This window comes from Mastigoproctus giganteus, chromosome 14 (assembly GCF_048544385.1).
Source record: "Mastigoproctus giganteus isolate SK-2022 chromosome 14, ASM4854438v1, whole genome shotgun sequence".
NCBI lineage: Eukaryota > Metazoa > Arthropoda > Arachnida > Uropygi > Thelyphonidae > Mastigoproctus > Mastigoproctus giganteus.
The window spans coordinates 122144185-122165930 of NC_143588.1; the positions used below are offsets into that span (position 1 = coordinate 122144185).

The 21746-nt window shown below is 42.6% G+C and overlaps 1 pseudogene; it reads left to right on the top strand.

Annotated features, from left to right (window-relative positions):
• The first annotated feature begins 3097 nt into the window (after positions 1 to 3097).
• On the top strand, positions 3098 to 4308 carry LOC150075701 (intracellular coagulation inhibitor 2 pseudogene; annotated as a pseudogene).
• Positions 4309 to 21746: the final 17438 nt, after the last annotated feature.

Genomic DNA, 21746 nt, shown 5'->3' on the forward strand with positions numbered 1-21746 from the left:
TCAATCCCTACTGTTGTCACAGGAGATTTTAATATGCCACTGCCAAGGAAGCAGGATTCTAGACGGGTCCTTGATTCTATCCTTCACACGGTAGGGCTAACACAACTGGTAGATATTCCAACTGGAGGCGATAATACCTTACATCTACTCTATCACAATTTGGACACTACGCATATCACGTCACTCTTCTTTACGTTGCAGTCAGACCATGTGCCAATCGGTTGCGAATTCTTGCTGGGAGCAAACACCAGATGAAACTTACCACTCCCGTAAATTTAAACGACAATTAACGACAAAAACAATCTTGAAATAATTGGTAAATGCCTAACAGAGTTTAACTGGCAGAATCTATATACTCTCCCTCCGACCTCTGAGGGAAGCTTTATCCTGCTTAGCTGAAGAATTCGGACAAGAAGCGCTGGCTGGGGCATCAAAAGGAGTTCAGATCACATCGGAAATGTGCCCATGGTTCAATTCTGATATGAAACTCGCTTTTCATTGCAAGCATAGGGTCTACCGACGATGGAAAAGGACTAATAATCAACAGGAACTCACCACCTATAAAAGGGAAAGAGCTTTATTTTTAAGACAAAAAAAAAATGGCTCACAGGAAAATGATTATTTCCGCGATGTGACACTCAACCAGAATACTCGCGTTTACTCGAAAACAGTTTACAATGGATGAGATGACCTTCATGGAATGAACAAAATTGGTCTTCGTGCGGTCCAATGAGCATAATAATTCCGTCTTTCCAGAGGTAGGGTCTACGAGCAATTAGTATTCACTCATTCGACCATCTCGAGAGACCAACTGATTGAGATCGGAAATAAGCTACCGCTAAAGTCACTAGTTGGGTCCGGACGGGTTTCCGCTTTCCATTCTGCAACTGTGCAGTATCTACATGGTTGATATTGTGGTGAATATTTTTTATCAAATCGTCAACACCGCGGATCCCCAGAAATTTGGAACACGTACTTTGTGCGCCCAGTACCCATCTTCGGATGGGTACTGGGCGCACAAAGACCCAAGAACTACAGGCCAATCGCCAAGGGTCCTAAGAACTACAGGCCAATCGCCATCAGCTGTGGATTCCTGAAACTCTTTGAGGCCATTCACCCAGCGCTAACCTGCTTCTATTACAGTCCTCCTTACCTCCACACGGTAATGTAAGGCAGGTCTACTAGTACCAACCTGCGTGACCCACTTACACGAATAGAGAGAACCCTCAGCTGCCAAGTGGAACTTGATGTCGTCTTCTTCGATGTGAAAGCAGCAGATGAACGTGTCAGTATTGATTCATTAATGCATATCTTGGAGAACTATTTCAACTTGTGTGATCATACTCTACGAATTTTAGAAGCAATTCTAAAATCTAGACAGATTCTAATCACTCATTAAAACTATCAATATGGGTCACTAGAGGAGTTCCGCAGACAGGGGTCCTTTCCTCTTACTGTTCGTTGCAGCCCCTGAACCCTTCCTTGCATCACAACAGGACTTTTTGTTTTATGCGGATGACATTAAACTGCGCATAACATCACCTAATCGTGATGAAGCAGCTACCATCAATCAATTGGCCAATGAAAAGCCACTAGAAATGTATCTAGATTCAATCAGTTTAGGACTTAATCTCGCTAAATCAGCCCAAATTCGTTAAACAATGTCTTAACGAATTCCTTCGCGATGTAGATTCCTATATCGCAGGGGAACCTGTAAGAAAAGTGGTTATCACAAGGACTTAGGCTTAACGTGGGATGAGGGCTTCACATTTCAGCAGCATCTAAGCGCTACCAGAAGGAAGACCGTTGTGGCTGCTACGTGAAGAGCTGGCAGGAGTAGATGTCCCACCCTCAGCTCATTATCCGATGTATCCAACGCTGCCTTTATCCCATACCATTATATTTCACCACCATCTGGTCCTGAGCGCCCAAAACCCACTTCATCAAATTACTCGGGGTAGAGTACTGGATCCTAACATATAAGTTAGTGCACAAGCATCATTTTAACGTAGCCATCTACCGAAGTAGTTGAATTAATTAATTAAATAAATTGGCATCGTTTTGGTTATAATTCATATTGCGTTACTTTAAAATGATACTTTTGCACTAACCTATACGTTAGTGATTTGCCGGGACAACAAAACGGTCAAAGGAGTTCACAAAGTAGAGATCATACAAGGAACAGCACCGTATTTAGCAGTCACGGGCTTGAACCCCGATCACTCAAGGCACGTGTGCTTATGCACCCTCGCACTTGACCACTTGGCTACGGCGATGGAGCTGTAACGTGTTCGCCCCTCACTCGTGCTGCAAAAATTGATCCGAAATTTGATTTCTTTAATTCTGCCATTTCAGTTTGAAAATAATTATTTTTCGTGGCAGTTATTTAAGTTGACCTTAAGAAATGTAAAATTAATTTATCTGTTTTATATATAAAGTAAACTTGTTCGGTTATCTGTAACGCAAACAGTTTTAATTCGCATTCATTCCCCTAATATTTGTGCAATCTTAGTTCAGTGATGTCAAATATTGCTAAAATGGGTAACTTCTCGCCACTCTGCACGCTCATTTATTATCCGGGAATCGGAACCGTTGTCTGGAAATTCAGCTTTCAACGGTCACATACGGATTTTTAAAAAAAGGATAGTCCCGCTCATGCGCACTCAGACAGGGAATAGTGGCAACGGATCGGCCACCATTAAACCGGTGTGGATGAGTTTGTGTGAGTGTAACTGTGCAACCAGTGTTCCACGCTAAACGGCTGTTTCTACAACAATCTCCCTCTGTGAAGGGTGCAGTGATGTCCAATTTTCTTCTCCACCGAGAGTCGAGGATGAGGAATACCCACGAGGCTGGCCCGCCTCACTCATCTAGTGCACGGAGATGAGTGAAGCGAGCATTATTCGGTCTCATGTGAGAGTTGCATGATTTTTTCTCCCTCCAAGAACATCAGGTTTTTGGTCTGCAGACTAAGCAGACAATAAACCTGAGGTTCTTGGAGCCAACTGGAGGACACGCAATTTATGAACATAATGCGAGTCGGTTAATCACATTGTTTTCGAGAAACCCTAAATGTTTTTCTTTGTCATTCCAGGTACTGCTTCCAAGATGCCCCATCTCCTGATCTTCCTCGTGTGCATCACCTTCTCTATGTCTGACGTCACAGGATCCATCTTAACCGAAAAGGTGGCGACCGCATCCAATACATTCGCAGTTAACCTTCATAAGCAGCTGTCCATTGAGCCGGGGAACCTATTTTATTCCCCATTCAGTATCGAGGTTGCATTCGGCATGCTGTTCTATGGAGCCAGAGGATCCACGGCACAAGAAATTCGCAGCACCATGGGATATGACACTGCTGGCCTATCAGATGAAGACGTGCATCAAGGTTTCCACGACCTGCTGGAAGCACTCATTCCGGTAGCTGAAGAATACCTGCTCGAAATAGCCAACGCTCTGTTCGTTCAAAATGACTTCCCAATTCGCTCCCAATATGTACAGGGGATCATCTCGTGGTACGGGTCTGAAGTCAAGAATGTGAATTTTAAGGGCAATCCAAAAGGCGCCGTCGAAGAGATCAATGCATGGGTCGCAAACAAAACGAAAGACAAAATAAAAAAACTCGTAGATGAACTGAGTTCAGCCACGGTCGCGGTGCTTCTGAATGCCGTGTACTTCAAAGGCACGTGGACAAAGGAATTTAATCGAAGTGATACGGTGGAAGAAGCATTCCACAACAACGGAGTGACCACGGAGGACAATCTTGTACCGATGATGAAAATGACGGAAGAATCCTTCCCTTACGCAAACATGGAGGAGTACGGCTTCCAGGTGGTGGAGTTGCCGTACGAGGGGAACAACACTTCGATGTGGATTTTGTTGCCTCATTGCGTGGATGGGCTTCCAGCAGTGGAGCAGCGGCTGTCACTGGACATCGTAAATGAGGTCAGGAACTCCCTCACCGAAACGGAAATCGACGTACTTATGATCCCCAGGTTTAATCTCACCTACAAAACTAAACTGGGCCCTGTCCTTAACCAGATGGGAGTGGTGAGCGCGTTTTCAGACAGTGCCGATCTAAGCGGAATCAGCGAGAAGTCGTTGAAGGTTTCACAAGTTTTCCACGAAGCGGTCATCGAAGTGAACGAGGAAGGCAGCGAGGCCGCAGCAGCCACTGGAGTAGGGATAGTCATAGTGACTGCCACACTTCCTACATTGAGAGTTATCGTTGATCGCCCTTTCCTTTTCTGTATTGTCGAGAAGAAGACAGACCTGTTGTTATTTTTTGGAAGAGTGACCGAGCTCTAATCGCGCAACTTCAAAACTCTCCACGCGCTCTTTAGCGCTCTTATATGATATCAATAAAGTCATTGTGTAATCGCAGGGTCGATCTCTGATTGCTCGTTCCAATTACATTCACAAACATCTCACAAAATTTTAAATACGATTCCCTCTTCCAGATTTTTGGTGTGTTGTTGCTGCCTTTGGTTGCATAAATGAAAACTTACTCCGAAAGAACGAAACATCCCAATGAACCCAGTCAGAAACTACAATTTTTTATTTCTTATTTTTAAGGTGTTGTTGTTGAACAGTTTTAGGCGCATCAACGACTTTTAGGCGTATGGTATTGACGGACATCATGTGTAAAACCCGTATTTGTACCCGCACGCTAAGAGAAAATAATAGGGGTGAGAATATTGATCAGAACTAATGAAACGAACAATTGACAGGCAGTGATCAAGTTGTCAGCAGTTGAAAGAGGAAGAAAGATGTTGCAGCATTTAGAGGAAGAGGAACGGGTTTCAATTTCAGAAGAGGGGACTTTGACAGTTTAAGAATTTAAGATTAAGGCGAAACGAGTCATCCACGAATTAAATATGAGGGCATCATTGGACACGGGGAAGGTTCCTTGGGATTGGAGAAGTGCCATCGTTTTGCCAATACATAAAGTCCGTTCGAAGAGGGAAGTTGGTAACTCCAGAACGGGTAGTGTGAGTTGGGTAGTAGGAGAACATCTTGGAGGCAATAATTAAGAGTGCAATTAAGGTCGTTTAGATGAAAGGGTATTCTGAAGGACACGCAACATGGGTGGTTAAGGGAAAATTATGTTTAAGTAACCTGGCAAGCTATTTTCACATAGTTACCCATGATGAGCATTTTGTCCAGCAGTTTCAACAGTCTTGAGAGAGGCAGATAAAAATTATCCAAACTGGCTGAATAATGTATATGAATTAAGATTATTATTATTTATTTATTTATTTATTAAATCAGTTTATTTCCCAAAAAACCTTGGGTCACCCTGGGACGGCTCTGTGCCGGAAGGGTGTGAATATTTACAGACTAAGGTGCGAGGAACACATGCACAATAAACAAGAGTACATGCGTGCTCGACCCGAGACATTTACAGGATTAAATATACAATAATATACAAGATATAGAGTAATATACAAAAAAAAAAAAAAAAACAGTCTGTCATATCCAGGAGCAGGTGAGTATTATAATTTCATAATCTGGTAGCAGTTCTTCAGGATTTCCTTCCTGTAGGGCTTGTCTTCACAGAACCTATCAGGGTGGATCCTAAATTTATTGAAGATGCGAAGACAATTGGCTGGAAACATGTTCCTCAGAGAATCGATGTTTGACAGCGTAAGACGTAGAGGAAGACAGGAGTCGGGGTGCTCCCCCCTTGCTCTCCTCGGGCCAGAGATTAATGTGGATACCGATGGAGCATCAATTCGCCTCGTTAGAAGCCGTGCGAGCGTGAAGACATTTTTTGTCATGATGATATGTCTCCAGGGAGTGGTGCCCAGATTTGCTTGTAGGATAGATCTGGAGATAGTTAGGGGGTGGCCTACCACCCTGTTCATCCATCTAAGCAACCAGTACTCTAAACTGAGATACTTTTGAAGGTATGAGGCAAGGGCAGATGACCAAATTTCTGAAGCATAGAGAGGAATCGGCGTAATACACCTCAGGATGTGCCGAACAAGCAGCGCTGGCTGATGCACACCAACGAGTTCTTGACGCACTGCCCAAAGAGCAGCGTACGTCTTCTGCCTCATCCTGGCAAAGTGAGGCTGTAAAGTGAGACCAACATCCCAGGTGAGGCCAAGATCAGTAAGTGTAAGTGTAAGTGTATTTAGGGTCAAACGGCACAAGGGGTTCCCCCCATCTCCGCGTAGTTTACATTGTGGGTGAACCAGTTGACTGGAAAAGCCAGAGATTTAAAAGTGTATGGACTTTGTATATGTGTGATGCCTTGTACCGTTGTTCATCTGGTCATTTAGCCGCTGGGCCCCTACTGAGGCCCAACGTTGCCCCACTTACGCCCCGTGGAGGCAGACCAGGAACCCAGTAGTCTGTTTCACTCTGGCAGGTCCTGCCACTTAATTTCCTGAGATTTCGGCGGCTAGGACCTTAAAAAAAAAAAAAAAAAAAAGAAAAAAAAAGAGACAGAAACGCGTCGACGTAGGGGTAGAATCGCTTAGTTTTGCTAGGCCAAGTTATGGGCGTAAGGTAATTTAGATATGTTAGGTTTTTGGGTAGGGCTTTCGCTAGCTTATAGATAGAGAGGGGGGGAGGCAGAAGGCTGGGGGGAGAAAGACAGAAATATGGGGCCAATAGAGTAGGTAGCCCCAGTTTTCAGTGGGACATGCCCATGTCCCACCAGAGTAGAAGATATAGGGTGGAGAGGAGAGGAGGACGAAAATGTCCCCCCTCCCCCCAGGGAAGTAGGTTTAAAGGTGAAGGAGGCTAGAGTGCCCTCTTCAGATCGCCATATGGCTATTGGCAGCTATTGTTTCAAGTTTCTTTATTCATGGGGCAAGCTCCGTCCTTGTGCTTGTGTCCCTCATCTTTAGTTGCAGCCTTTACATTGTGCTGGCTGGTGTCTCATTAGTGGTACTTGATGTCAGTCATTGTAGATGGTGATTAATGTCCTTCTCCTGATGAAGAGGTCTTGTGCGAACTGGGATAATGCTCTATATTCATCCTCAGTATCTATGAAATGGGATTCCAATCCTTTTGGTAGGTATCTTATTTTTGTTATAAGTACTCCTCTGAGGTCTTCATATTGTGGGCACTCGTACACTATGTGATTCCAGCTTTCTGTCTCCCCGCACGTACAGTTTGGGTCCTCAGTGAGTCCGAATCCGTGCAGCTTCTCATTGTAGGGTCCGTGTCCTGTTATTAGAGATGTCAAATGGTACCCTGGGAAGTACCAGGTCGGCTGTTTTGGGTAGATTTTCTGGAGGTCAGGTAGATATCTTCTGGTTATCTCACCCTTGGTGGTCTCCGTCCATCTTCTCTGCCATAATTTTAGCAGGTGGTTCTGTAATCTAGTTTTTTCCGTTTTTAGGTTGTTCGCTGGGTCAGTTGTGTAGTCCAGATGTGTGGCCGCCACTCCCCTGGATAGCAAGTATAGCAGACCTGTGCGAACGACCTCCAGGTCCAAAGGAAGCGCTCCAGCGAGTACCTGTAGTGCTGGAGTACTCACTGTACTACACGCACGCGTCGTAGTTAAGAGTATGGTCCTTTGGATCATGTCCAGAATTCTTCTATTCACTGCCAGTGCAGTTTTTGGGAACCAAATTGCTGAGGCGTAAGTAATTGCTGGGAGAAACGTTGTCCTGTAATATAGCGTCAGGGCTCTTTTTTTGAGTCCCCAATCTTTCCTAGTAACTCTGGCTACCAGTGCAGAATAGCTCCTGATTTTTTTTCTTATGTACTTTAGGTGCAGCTGGAACGAGAGGTTGTTGTCCAGCACCACGCCTAGGTACTTAAGTTGGTTTACAAACTTAATGGTGACATTGTTAATTTTTATTTGCGGTGGTCGTCGCAATTGCAGGGTTCCTTTAAGCAGGATTGAAGAGGTCTTTGTGGGTGAAATTGTTAGCTGGTGTTTTGCGGCCCATTGCTGGAGTTGCTGCAGTGCTTGGTTTGCGTGGGTTTCCAACTGGGCCCGGGAATCCGCTCCCACGGTCAATATCAGATCATCAGCGAATGCTTGTGTCCTGACGGGTCCCAGATCCATCACTAAGAACTCATCTAACACCATATTCCACAGGAGTGGTCCCAGCACCGACCCCTGCGGACAGCCTCTGTGTACTTCTCTTGTGACCTTATGGTATTCTACATTGATCTCCACTCTTCTATGTGATAAATAGTTTTCCATGACCTTGAATAGGTTTGTTGGCACCCGTGCCTCCCTCAACCTTGCCAGGACGCTTGGCCACCAAAGTGAGTCAAACGCCCCAGCAAAGTCAACCGAGATGAGAAGCAGGTACTTGTTTCTACATTCTTGTACCGTCCTGAGTAGGTTTCCCAGTGCGTCCACTGTCGAGGTCCCTGGCCAAGATCAGTATGAGAGGTCACCTTTTGCACCGGTTCCCCACTCACAAAGATTTGGATATCATTTTTGACTTTCTTCTTGGTTATCGTCAGTTGCGCTGATTTGGAAGGGCTCAGATGCAGCCCAATTGTGGCAAGATAACTTTCCAAGCTTAATATCTGCCTAGAAGCTTGTTCGTTGATATGTTGAATCTGATGATTATGATCTGAGCTCACGTAGAACTTGAGATCGTCGGCATAAGAAACAAAGTTCGGATTCAGAGCAAGGAAAGGCTCCAAAGCTGCTGCAAACAGGATAGCTGACAGTACGCTTCCTTGTGGGATGCCTCTTGAGACGTCAATAGTTACTTGAAAGTCATTGTGGGTCACAGACAGATGTCTAGGGAGTAAAATAGACTTCAAAATTTGAAGTAAGGTTTCCGCCAGGCCGAAGTAGTGTTTCAGAATGGTAAAAAAGAGCTGGAAGGTGTATTTTGTCATAAGCCGATTTTATGTCGAGGAATATGATATCAATCTGTGATTTGTTGTTAAGGGTGCACTGAATTCTGAAGAGGGTATCAAGAAGATTGGTAGTTGTCGATCTCCTTTGTAGAACGGTATGCAGGTACTCGGGCCTGTGTGCAAAGCAATGCTGGGCAATTGTTGGCCGAATTACTTTTTCAAAAACTTTGAGTAAAGAACAACTGATGGATATTGGTCGCAGGTCTTTAGGAGATTTGGGTTTCTTGATCTTTGGAATGGGCTTAACATGGTAGCTTTTCCAAATTGAAGGAACTATTCCAGATTGCAGAATTTGTCGGAAAAGGTGAAGGAGAAGGTCGATTATATATGGGCTGCAAATTTTGATAATAAAGAGTGGGAAACCATCTGGACCTACAGTGGCTTTGTTGGGTAGTTTATTGATGACATCAATTAGGGTCTCTCTAGTTATTTCTATTTCAGACAAGTGTACCCTAGGTAACCAGTCCTCCTGAGAGAGAGAGGAATCAGAGTCAGGAAAATCTGCCTGCAGTATGTTGAACTGTGCCCATTCCTGGACAAGCTTTTTATCAATGGCTAGATGATGATGATGTGAAAGGATCCTTCTACCACTCTTCAACCTATTGAGAACAGCTTGGTTAAGGACCTGCCTTTTCTTTTTCAAGAAGCAAGCTCTTTCTTTCTTAAAGATGGAACGGTCTGAGGGAAGTTGAGTTTTCTGCCATTTCCGGTAGGCCTTCTGCTTCTTGATGAAAGCCATTGTTCCACAGGCTTTTCCGTCATATTATGCTCTTGCCTATCAATATACTCGTGAATCCTCGCTATAGCAAGTCAGCACAATATCATGTGAATTCCAGAAAAGCCTGGGTTTCGAATGATCTATCTAGTGGTTCAAATTAGGACAAAATCCTGCGCCCTCAAGTCTCACTCAACATGTCACAGTGAGCGTACTCGCAGCGACAGAATTGCGTTGTGTTTTTCATCCCGAAACAACTCTTAGCTAAGGGCTGGTTCGAAATGCCGCCATAAATGATTCTTAAAAATAATTATTGTTCAGTGAATTGTATGTAATTTAGAAAGAATGATCAGAACGCAAAATAATAACAAACAAAATAAGTTTATTTAACATATATGTATACAAATGAGTACAATATAACTGGTAAATAAGTTAGATTAATTGGTATTTAATTGTTAGACAAATTAATTGAATGCAAGCATTATCTTGCTGTTAGCTATATTACAATGTTGTAATATTCTTCATATGGTTTTTCCACTAATTCCTTAGCAAGTACAAAATAATTAGTGTTTGTCAGAGCATACCACTGTTCAAAATATGAAACAGGTAATTATATTATCTTAATAGTGTAATTAGTAATTGACAATTAAATTAATAAGTCGCATTATTATTAAAGTTGAATACTAAGAAAATAATACAGTTGTCGGGGTATATTTATGTGAGGAAAGGTGTCTTATAAAGGCATTAAAACGTATGCAGGTAATAGGTTGGCTTTTGGGTGATTTAATACAGTTTGTTATTAAACAATAAGGGTTGTCTTACCCGAAAATATTCTGCAACGCCTCGGGGGGGGGAATCTGTTCCAGACATCAATATAGTTCTTTTCTCATCTTTTCCTATTAATTATTAATTTACCTCTTCTTCACATAATGACAAAAATCGGCCAAAACTATTACTACTCTTTCTTCAGTCATGTCTTGCACAAAGATAACTGTGTCTGCCCCTGTCTGTGTCCGTCTGTCTTTCTGTTCTTCCCCTTTCAAATATATCTATCCCTGCATCGCTTCGGGGGGGGGGGGGTGAGAAATAAATTGATACTGTACCATGCACGGCCTCGTAGTGACAATTAATATCTTTATAAAGGTCTTGTTATGCAAGACCTGCTGTGTCTTGTTCTGGTAATTTCTACCCATATCATATAACAATTTTCACCGTTCTTCGGACCTTTGCATTCGATCAACATTCTTGTCCGCTCAGGAGAACGGGTGACGTCACTGTGGTGTAGTATTACGGCGAGCGCACCCCTGGGGTGTTTGAATTCGAAAGTAAAAGCTTAGCTCTGTCAAGGGACGCTATGTTCGTTGTACAGACCGTGAAAAAAAAAAAATATCAGGCACTATTAGGCGAAATTACTTCTTGAAAGTAAGCGAAAGGGCTGAAAAGTGAAAACATTTTCACACCATCTTAGTTTCCTTATTGAAACCCCGATTCGACCTGTTAACAATCCTGGTGATTCTGGCTGCACCATGTAGTGCAATTAACTTCAGTTGTTCTGACAAGAGCATAACGGCATCCTCCAACGGCTCAGAATAGAGACGCCCCCAGTCAAACCCAATCAAGCGTTGGAGAATGATCTGTGGCTTCAGATATTTGGTAGAGAAGGCTATCCTAGGCAATTCAGCGGAGTACTCGTCAGGTAACCCAAGGGAGTTGCTCGGTAAGGATAGTTTACATGCAATTGGCGAGTGATCAGATTGGAATCGAAAGTTGCTAGGTAGGAGTTTGATATCTTGCAAGTTGTGGAAGATTAGGTCCAGCGCTTGACACGCTCTAGTTGGTTGCGTCACTAACCGTGTAAGGTTAAAGGCACAAAGAGTGACCTCAAAGCCCTCAAGAGCATTCCCATGCCTGGGCAGCGGCAAGTTAAAATCACCTGCTACAACAGTTGGAATTTTAGGCACTAAGTTGGTTGCTAACCACGTGAGCAGCTCAGCTCTAGAGTCTTCATTGTGGTCTGGAGGAAGCTAAACCAGGCAGCATTGGATTTGAAGAAGAGGACTCCTCAGCGTCAGGGTGACTGCCTCAAAGTTGTTAGACTGGCTCACTCGTGTCCTTATTGGCTGGAATCGATCGTTGAACAGGATTTCAACACCTCCGCCTCGCCCGTTAATCCTGTGATTCCCAATGTGTTTGTAAGGGGTGTTAAAATGGGCAAGATCAAGCTGTCTATCTGCCGCTAACCATGTTTCTGTAAGGCAGACGACATCAAACTCATTAAGCAATAGGAGAGTCTGGAGACAATGAAGCTTTTTTTTAGGCTGCGTACATTCTGCATAAACCAAAGAATCTCTCCTTCGTGTGAACCTGGTAGCAAGTCATCCTTTTGTAGCTATGGCTGTTTATCTCGCTTGGATCCGCTGTAAGCGATCGATCTGCTCCTCTCTTGGAACGGCTTTATAAGGATGCCTACCGGCCAGCAGCTAGAATCCAAGACGATATGCTTTGCATTCGCAGGGCACGAGATGATAAAGGAAGAATAGGTCGAGTGTCTAGTTTTGATCGCTTTTGCATCTAAGTTGATCCCATGTTCTTGGGCAAAGAGTGCCCTGATATTTTTTGCTTTTGTTGCTGGTCCCAGTCTGGAAACAAAAATTCTCTCTCGGGTCTGGACAGCAGAAATATTATATATTTCCTCAAGTCTCCGCGACAGAGGGACCGAGGTAGGTTCAGTAGGAACCGACATATTAAGCTCCTCGCATGGAATTCTGTTACCTTGTGTTTTCACAGTCAAAACACTTTGAGCGCAAGCCATTTGTGGGTTATGCCTGGGAAATTGCGCATGATAGTTAAATTGATCAGAGAGACAGAAAGCATCTGCTTGCGCATAGATCCGCTCCTCCCTGTTTAGGCGTGGGGTTTTTTTCATCTCCATCCTGTTGTAACAGGGATGAGCCTGGCCACCAGGCTTCTCCTGACGTCTTTTGCAAGGTTGGTGCAGATTAGATTCACCAGGAATCACACACTTGTCCTGGATAAAAGGTCTGTCAGCCTCGAAGGTCGGATCGCGCTGATGGAGAGCGGTGTGAGGGGGATGAGTACCCAAAGGGTTCAACATCACGGCCGGGGCTACGATCTGTTCAGTTGTTCTGTCTGCAAAAAGAGGCGAACTTTGCAGATTTTGGAGATCTCTTGTTCTTTTCTGGACGCGCTCAGTTTGTGTTGGAGGTCTTGGAAGTGCATCATCTGCATCGTGCGAATGCTCCTGAGGTTCCAGATGGTCCATCACTGTCGTCTGACTAGAGGGAAAACCGCATTCACTTATAAAGATTTTGAGATCCCTGAATTGTTCATTCATTACGAGCACTTGGTTGAGAATTTCCGTATTTTGGGCTCTGAGTTTTCTATTTTCGTCATTAAGGAAGGCAAGAGAGTCGATTATTGGGGACAGAATCTCCCCGAAAGTGATCTTAAATCTTTCAGGGAGGGCATTGAGTATGGCCGTGTTGTCCCTTAGAGCGCTTTTAATTGACAAACTATCAAAGGGGCTATTAACTTGCAAGTCCTTTGCGGAGGCGGCAGGAGCGGTATCAAACTCCCTATCCGAAGAAGCAACGTCTTTCCCAAAGCATAAGTTTGAAACTCCAAGTGTTCTCAACGCAGACGACACAATACTACCATCAATCGAACTGTGCACATCAAGAAAGCCAGGGGGGTTGGATGGGGTTTCTTCTGCAAGAGTGATAGTGGATATCTCTTCCTTCGAAGTGTCCGCGCTTTTTGGGTTACTTGTGCAAAGGTGGCAGGTCCATTTTCTTCTCCGTTGTTTGTTCAGTCTTTTAACTTTAGGTGGCTGGCAATCACGACAGAAGATTCTACGACACGTAATACAAAGTAATGCCGGAGCCTCGGGTTTGAACCCACATTCGGCACAGGACTTTTGCTGAACGCCCGTTCTATCCTTCATTGTATACAGCTGAATTATAATCGAAGGATCTGAGCTGAAAAGGGGGCGGATGGCACGTCGAGAAAGGCAGTAATCGGGTAGATGAAAAGGCAGGGAGCAACAAAATCTTGCTGCAATTGGGCAGCTTACTAGCTTGAAGTGTAGGCTAAATTCCGGAGATGCACAAATTAAGTGTTTTCAAAGTGCAGCTGGGCCATCTGAGACCTGTTGATGAGGGGTTCCAGCAAAGGCGGTCATCTTATCGTATACTTGATTGCCAGACAGAAGTAGACAAAAATAGTCAGAGTTAGTTTGCTAAGTTCCTTCTAGCTCGCTGTCAACATGCAATCTCTTAAGCTAAACAGATGCATAAGTAGGTCAGAGTTATAAAAGTCGCACCTTACAAGCGGTCAACTGCCGGAGACCGCAGAGGAACTGCTTGACCTTGTGATATAGCCCGAAGCGGACAGCGGTCAGCCAGCAGAGCAGCTAGAAGTGAAGTTTGAATTCAGGCCTCGGCGACAAGCAACGCTGGCAAATGTGAATATATGGATAGAAACAGATCATGCAAAAATCATAATTACCTAAACTGTTAGAGTAATGATTTTCCACAGGATGCACAGTATTACCACTAGGCAGGTCACTAAACAAAAAAACTAGTGTAACTCGCGAAATAAATACATGTAATCACTGTAAACTTGACGAGCACAAGATTAGGCAGTCTTCATAGCTATGCGCACGCGCACTGTATTATATTTAATGCCACTCATATACCACGTGAAATTGATAATACAGTTTATTAAGCTGTTCGACTAAACTGCTCTACATTAAGGTAATCCTTCAGGCAACTTACGGATACCCATCCTCTGACCATGGTGTTGGGGAAACAGCAATTAAAACGGGTTGCAACTGTTTTTATTTCTCTTCCCCCAACAGCATGGTCTGATGATTACAACCCTTCCTAACTGTAACCATTTCGATTTTCTGTAGGAATTGATGTATCCAAACACTGGGCACGTGACAATAGCTGAAAAGGCAGAAACCTATTGGATAGATAGAGAAGATGAGATGTGGGTACAGAGTTGGAGTCGCTCTGGGGGAAGGCTGACAGACTCTCCAAGAACACAAGTCCCAAAATGATGGCGCCAAGATTTTGACAGTGATCATTTTTACACTCGTGGTAGGGCGTTTCACCCTAATCAGCGTGGGAAATCTGTGAATTTTTATGGAATTGGCCATTTCAGATGTCTTTAACTGTGGAGGAACTTCATGTTTGTTTATGGTCCATTTTAAGAGTGAACCTCTGCAGAAAAAAGTAGACGAATTGTGATAGGGGCAGCAGATACCAATACCTCTGTAGCATATAAAAGCGGAGAGTATACTGTGCTTTTTATATATCTTCTGGTAGTTGTCACTTCAATAATATATATATATATATATATATATATATATATATATATTGTAGAGACGGGATACACTTAAACAAAGGTGGTGCAAAAGTTTTTGCCAGTATTATTGAGGATACCTTAAAGGCTCAGGGAAACTGCTAGTTAGGGGGGATGTGGGTAACACTGACACGCGTTTATCTGATTATATTGGTCAATGTAACTCTTGCACATACCTTAAGAGTTCTTATCTGTTACCCCAACTGGACGTATTATCTAGATGTTCTGGGGAAAATGACGTTTCACGTGAGCAGGTAGCTAATATCAGGGAAGAGAGCCTAAATAACTTCAAGGGTTGTGTTAGGGTCGTTAAATATACAAGAACAGTAAATTATAATTGTTTATTCAGTAACGTTACAAGTGTCGTCAATAAAATGAGCGAATTCGAACTGCTGGTTAAAACAAGTAACGCGGACATAATAGGGCTTACAGAGATGTGGTGCCACCCGGAAATTGGGGATGATGAGTTTCAGTACGGCTTGTATAATGTATTTAGGAAGGATAGGTTAGATAGAAGGGGTGGTGGGGTAATGCTTCTTATCAGAAGCAGCCTGAGTGCGACGATAGCTTTCCCAGATTCAGACATTTCACATGCTAGTATAGAGTCTGTATGGTGTGAGATAGTTGGAAACAAAGGTACAATGCGAGTAGGAGTAATCTACAGACCAGGTAATTGTGAAGACTATGACAAAAGCCTCTACATGCAAATGGAATGGGCAAGTAAGCGTCAATGCCTTATTATGGGTGATTTCAATTTGCCTCTAATTGATTGGAGTAAATGGGAAGGAAACTCGACATGGGGAACAACATTTTTAAATCAACTAGATGACTGTTATTTGTATCAACATGTCAGGGAAAGTACTAGAGAAAAGAATATCCTAGACCTCATCATCACACATGAATCAGATGACATAACAGGGCTGACAGTAGAGGAACCAGTAGCAGGAAGTGATCACGGAGTTCTACGGTGGATGATGACGAGAGAGGTAGCAGAAGTAAAAGGCAAAGGAATGGTTTTAATTTCAGAAAAGGAAATTACGATGCCTTAAGGTACTACATGGCCTCTATTAACTGGGTAGATATCGCGCAGAGAATGAATACAATTGAACTGTGGTACGCTTTTAAAACATTAATCACAGATGCCTTGAATGCGTATATACCATTAAAAAAATACTCCACGAGGAGGGTTCCAAGTTGGATGAATAGTGAAGTTGCCGCATTACTTGAGCAGAAAAAGGTGGCATGGAAAGGTTACAGAGCAATAAAAAGTACTGAAGCCTATAACAGCTACAAGGTGATGTGTAATAGAGCCACAGAAAAGGTTCGACAGGCAAAGGCAGTTTATGAGAAATCACTAGCAAACAGAGCAAAGAGGGGGGGGGATAAAGAATTCCTCACATATATAAATCCCAAGAAGAGCAGGACAAACCAGATCGGACCTTTACGAAAGGGAAAGGGGACAGTACTAAATACATCAGCTTCCGTTGCAGATGAACTCAACAGTTATTTTGCATCGATATTTACAAATGAAAAGCCTTTTGTGGCAATGGGAAGTTGTGGGAGCGAAGTTAAAAAATATGTAATTAATGATATTGAAATTTCGCAAGATTATTTAATGAAAAAACTTTCAAGCCTACAGACTAGTAAGGCTCCTGGAGTTGATGGAATATACCCTATAATCTTAAGAGAGGCAGCAAGCGAGTGCATTGAACCATTGAGGCTAATTATGCGAGCATCATTAGACTCTGGGGAGATTCCCTTGGATTGGAAAAGTGCAAATGTATCTCCCATACATAAGGGTGGCTCTAAAAGTGAAGTGGGAAATTATCGACCTGTCAGTCTGACTTCAGTAGTAGGGAAAATCATGGAGGCATTGATCAAGGGTGGAATTCAGGATCATTTGGATCGAATTGAAATTCTCAAGGATACTCAGCATGGTTTCGTAAAGGGAAAATCATGTTTAACAAATCTGGTTCGCTATTTCGAAAGGGTCACTCACGAGCTGGATTTAGGGAATAATTTCGACATTGTTTATTTAGATTTCAGCAAAGCTTTTGACTCAGTCCCACATGAGCGGTTGCTTTATAAGCTGGAACAGGTTGGAATCACTGGGAAAATCCTTAGATGGATAGAAGGATGGCTTCAGGGCAGGAGGCAGAGGGTTGTGATAAATGGCTGTTCCTCAGATTGGGTTGATGTAAGAAGTGGGGTTCCCCAAGGATCAGTATTAGGACCACTGTTGTTTTTAATTTTCATAAACGACATTGATGAAGGGATAGAGGGCGTGATGTCTAAATTTGCAGATGATGTTAAAATTGGTAGAGTAGTTAATGATCACTGTCAAGCTGAGCTTCTTCAGAGAGACCTAGATAGACTTCAAGAATGGTCAGAAAAATGGCAGCTGTGCTTTAATCCAACAAAGTGTAAGGTATTACACCTGGGAAACAGTAATCCCAAAAAAACGTATTCACTTGGTGGAGTTCAATTAAACCCAGTACTGGAGGAAAGGGACTTGGGTGTTACGATACGGTCAGACATGAAATTCTCTGAGCATTGTAAACAGGTTGCAAGGAAGGCCCATGGTGTCCTATCGATGATCTATCGAACTTTTGCAAGTAGAGATAGGGACGTGATAATCCCATTATATAAGGCCTATGTTAGACCACACTTGGAATACTGTGTTCAAGTATGGAGACCGCACCTAAAGAAAGACATCGAGCTTCTTGAAAGGGTGCAAAGAAGGGTAACTCGCCTGGTGAGATCGGCAAAAGGGCGTCCGTATGAAGAAAGACTTCGAATATGTGGGTTGCAGAGTTTGGAAACTAGACACCTTAGAGAAGATTTGATTGAGGTGTTTAAGGCTCTGAGAGGCATCAGTAAAATGAATGAGGACAAAATTTTCAAGATTATAAATGATGCTAGAACTAGGGGACATAAATTCAAGTTACGGGGGGAAATGTTTAGATTGGACTGCAGGAAGTTTTATTTTAGCCAGCGAGTTATAAATTACTGGAATAAGTTGCCTTCGTGGGTGGTAGAGGCCGACAGTTTGGGGAAATTCAAAGGTCATCTGGATAGTACTTTCGGGTAAGGGAAGCGCATAGGATGATAGGATTAATTTCCTTTTTATTTAATTTTTAATTTCATTTTATTATTTTTATTTCTTTATTAATTATTATTATTTATTTATTTAATTTTTGTTTTTATCATTGTTTTGGTCGGATTTTTTTTTTTTTTTTTTTTGGCTGGTGCAGCATAAGCCATAGGCTTTCTTGCACCATACGGCCGTTACTAATACTAATACTAATACTAATACTAATACTAATATATATATATTTTTTTTGTAGTTGTTGGCGCATAGGCTTCTGTGGCCATAATGCACCTCCCAAAGTTTTTGCAGTACTTTGATCCAAGCCCGAGGCGGGAATCTAACCCGCGACCTTTGGGTTACCAGGCAGGCACTTTATCCACCCGGCTAGCCCAGTCGGCCCATTAATATAATGCAAATGTTGTTTGGCCATCCATAGTCGAGCTGCGTGGGTGAGCAGCTTTTCCATGTGGTTACCCAATCAGAGCTTAGAATCAAATACAACCCAGATCAGTGTGCTTATTGACGATGGGGATAGGAGTATTGCACAGTGTTGGCTAAATGTAAGAAGGTGTTTTCTTTAATGAGAATATTATAAATTCGCTTATCTGGATTTGTTTTTAGTCCGAACTGGTTGAGAAAACCGTTTGACAAATTCCACGAGTGTATTATTAATTGATGCTATTATCACAAGAAGATCATCGTGTGGAGAAATCAGTGTGAGCAGCTTCATATCATCTGCATAACACAGAGTATCATGCCTGGACTCAACAAGCGGCGAGATAAGCGTATCTCTAAACAAGAGCCCAGATAAGCCACCATCCTGTGGCACTCCTGAAGAGATAGATGGCTCGTATGTTTGGTCGTGGACATTAAGCCAGATTATTCAAATTTCGAAGGAGTGACGTGAAGAACTGTAGAGTGTCTCCATTGATTTGAGAATGGTCTGAAAGTAGATAATGGTCTGAAAATCACATTGCATACCAGTTAAACATTCCTATTCTTATATCGAGATCAAGCATTCCTTCACCATTCGCTCTAAGACTTTGCATAGGGTAATTGGTTTAAAGTTATTTTGCGTTAATTATCAGGGATTGTAGAATCCTTGCAACGTGTGAGTAATCGATTGAAGCCAGGACTGCGGAAAACATTTTTCTATAAATATCTAGATCAGGATGAAAAGATTGTTTCGAATACCGATTTTTTGGTCCCTTTGTAATAGGCCATCGAGACATCCTAATTGGGATGTCTGGATGGCCTGTTAATAAGAAAGAAGACATTGCAGAACTGTGGCAGTCATACCCGTGTACGACAGGCGCTCATGGGAGTACGGGACCCAGCGCTGATATTCCAGTACATCCTTAAGTGCCTTACATCTGTACCGCTCTACGCTTCTGAAAATTGGTCCTCTGCTCCTGCCTCCTACTTAACGAATACCTCGCATTGGAATTGTTTGCTAAGATGGATGAACAGGGTGGGGGAAATCCTCTTAGTGTTAATCCTCTTTTTTGGCAAATTCCAGGAGAGTATTAATTATCAGGGATTGTAGAATCCTTGAAGCTCAATGCCATTAGCATTGAGCCTCCAAGAAAATCTGGGAACCAATCTCTGGAGACAACAAATACCCTCACTCTAGTATGGTTTAATAACGGGGCGAACAGAATGAAACCAAAGAAGGGGAGATCAGCCTGAATCTTGCCTCCCGCTGCGGCTAACACTTACAAAAGTAATTCTCTTAGAGATATGTTAGCCTTCAGAACTTCAACAAATTAGACTTCCATCCAGATAAATTCTGAAAAGATAATCCCTACAAAAAGAAAACCCTAGAGAACTGTTATCGGCTGATGAATCAGGGATGAACGCTTTCACTTGGACAATGAATGTCTTTCTACAATAATTTTTTTATAACTCCAGTGTATGCGTATAATTTTTAAATTTTTTATCTTACTCCAACCTTTTTGTATATAAGTAAAATTCCATGTAAATATCCCGGATCGAGGCCGGATATTTACACAGAATCAGTGCTCTATTTGTAAACCGTTGTATATGTTGTGTCTCGTACCTCATATCGCAAATATCCCCCCCCCGTTCTTTGGCACAAAGTCGTCCAGGGGTGAACCGATTTTTATGGATAAATAAAGAGATAATAATAATAAGCAGTACTGTCAGTGGCTTAAAAATGCTTAAAACAATAAGCCTCAATGACGAAGGGTCTATTGTATCATGAGTACAGAAACTCCAAGATATCAGTTAATTTCCTTTCACATTTCAGCCTAAAGATCAATAAGAAAGTAATCTCGAATGAAGTTCTCTTGAAGCAGTTTTTATTAGTAGCGGCATATCATGTAAGAAAGCAAGCTTATGGTAGCATAAACCAAAAACCAATTCCCACATCACTATCCAATTTAAATCTATCAACATCCACAACAACATTTGGAAGTTTGTTCCCATAATCAATCACCTGCTGACTGAAGGAAAACTTCCGCACTTCTATCCCGCAGCCATCCTTCCTCAATTTCACTCTGACCACACTCATGTGTGTATTGTGAGCAACACACACACACACACACACACACACACACACACACACACACGAGGGTGCATAAAAGCAAGTGTCACCTCGCAAATGCTTATTCACCAGATTGTGTGGAGTCTCTGTCCATGCCTGGTCCCTGGCACTATCATCTCGCAGATGCCAAGTCTCCAGATGCTGAAATTTGCAGAAAGGAAACCTGGTAAGAATATCCTTTTGTTCCCCTCATCAGTCTCGTTGCACTTCTCTGTACCCAATTCAGCAGTTCTGCATACTTCATAATATGAGCCATCCAGACCTGTATACTGTATTAAACATGAAGCAAAACCATTGCCTTGAACAATGGGAAGACCACTTCCTAATTCCTACTTGAAAAAAATGCTGCGTATCATTGGCAAAACCCCATTGAACTGTCCTGACTGCATGTCTTCACTGCTCAGAAGAATTTCATACCTCACTGAAAAACTACCCCCGGATCGTTTTCACTTCCCCCTACTCTGAGTGTAGTGCAACACAGTTCATAATTTATTCTGAGTTTATTGCAACACTCAGAGAAGGCCTTCACGAGAACGTTGGTTGGAAAGATTCCATTCAGATTATATTAAATAAGTTATTGCCAAAGGATGATTCCACACATGATACTCACTTACAACTGGATTTGGAAATCATGAAGAAAGTTAAGATTAATGAGAGCCCTGCACTGGACTTATTGGAAAATGATTTCATTGTGAGGTTTCACGAGTTGTTTCCAAATGTGCTACTTCGGATGTTTAATAAATGTTTAGTTGAAGGTGTCTTTCACAGTGATTGGAAAATGGGTTTACTAAAACTTATCAAGAAACCAGGGAAGCCAGCATTCAACCCTAGATCATACCGTCTTGTGACTCTCTTGGCTAACTTGGGGGAAATACTAGAACGACTTATGGCATTACGAGTCTCTGCACTGCTAAAAATGTAAGAAAATGTATTTTCCAGAGGATATCTTTTTAGAAATTGTCACAAGATTTATAAAGATATAAGGGGAAAGGGAAGGGAAAAGGGAAGGCTCTTTGGTTTCGTAAAATTGACTACGGTGGTCTGAGACAGTATCTAAATTCTATACAGTGGGACCAATTGATGATGTTACCAACAACAAATTCAAAATAAAAGGCTGGTCCTTAACCAAGCTGTTC